The sequence below is a fragment of the Camelus dromedarius genome, chromosome X, assembly GCF_036321535.1.
Source record: "Camelus dromedarius isolate mCamDro1 chromosome X, mCamDro1.pat, whole genome shotgun sequence".
NCBI classification, from domain to species: Eukaryota; Metazoa; Chordata; class Mammalia; order Artiodactyla; family Camelidae; genus Camelus; species Camelus dromedarius.
Genome location: NC_087472.1, coordinates 76,003,867 through 76,005,014, shown reverse-complemented (window position 1 = coordinate 76,005,014; position 1,148 = coordinate 76,003,867). Strand labels below are relative to the sequence as shown.

The 1,148-nt window shown below is 40.3% G+C and overlaps 1 non-coding gene across 1 annotated transcript; it reads left to right on the top strand.

Moving 5' to 3' along the window:
* The first annotated feature begins 805 nt into the window (after nt 1-805).
* Nucleotides 806-909, top strand: LOC116151134 (U6 spliceosomal RNA). Its single transcript, XR_004134910.1, has one exon. It is a non-coding gene; the product is annotated as a U6 spliceosomal RNA (small nuclear RNA).
* Nucleotides 910-1,148: the final 239 nt, after the last annotated feature.

The following is a 1,148-nucleotide window of genomic DNA, read 5'->3' as shown; positions in this document are numbered from 1 at the left end:
GGTTTATTTTTGCTTTTGTTGCCCTTATCTGAGGAGATAAATCTAAAAAGATATTGCTAAGACCAATGTCGAAGACTTTACCGCCTGTTTTCTTCTATGAGTTTTATGCTTTCAGGTCTTACATTTAAGTCTTTAATCCATTTTGAGTTTATTTCTGTATACGGTGTAAGGAAGTGGTTCAGTTTAATTATTTTGCATGTTGCTGTCCAATTTTCCCAACACCATTTATTGAAAAGACTGTTTTTACCCACTGTATATTCTTTCCTCCTTTGTCATAGATTAATTGACCATATAAGTGTAGGTTTATTTTTGGACACTCTATGTTGTTCCATTGATCTATATGTCTGTTTTTGTGTCAGTACTTGTACTGTTTTGACTACTATAGCTTTGTAGTATAGTTTGAAATCAGGGCGTGGGATACCTCCAGCTTTGTTCTTCTTTCTCAAGATTGCTTTGGCTATTTGGGGTCCTTGTGGTGCCTTAAAAATTTAGGATTATTTGTTCTAGTTCTGTGAAAAATGCCATTGGTATTTTGATAGGGATTGCATTGGATCTGTATATTGCTTTGTTTAGTATGGACATTTTAACAATATTAATATTCTTCTAATTCACTAACACAGTATATCTTTCCACTTACTGTGTCATCTTCAATTTCTTTCCTCAATGTCTTTGGGGTACTGGTCTTTCACCACTTTGGTTAGATTTATTCCTAGGTATTTTATTCCTTTGATGCAATTATAAATGGGATTGTTTCCTTCATTTCTCTTTGTCATAGTTCATTGTTAGTGTATAGAAATGCAATACAGTGCTCGCTTCGGCAGCACATATACTAAAATTGGAACGATACAGAGATTAGCATGGCCCCTGCGCAAGGATGACACGCAAATTCGTGAAGCGTTCCATATTTTTGAGGACCAAAGGGCACTGAGTCCTGGTCCCTCACGGGCCGTCGTGATGCTCTGCTCTGCCCAGGATGCCCCTGGCAGCTGTTGGCTACCTGGATGGGACCTTGGCCATCTATGACCTGTCTACGCAGACCCTCAGGCACCAGTGTCAGCACCAGTCGGGCATTGTGCAGCTGCTATGGGAGGCAGGCACCGCCATGGTTTATACCTGCAGCCTGGACGGCATCGTGCGCCTTTGGGATG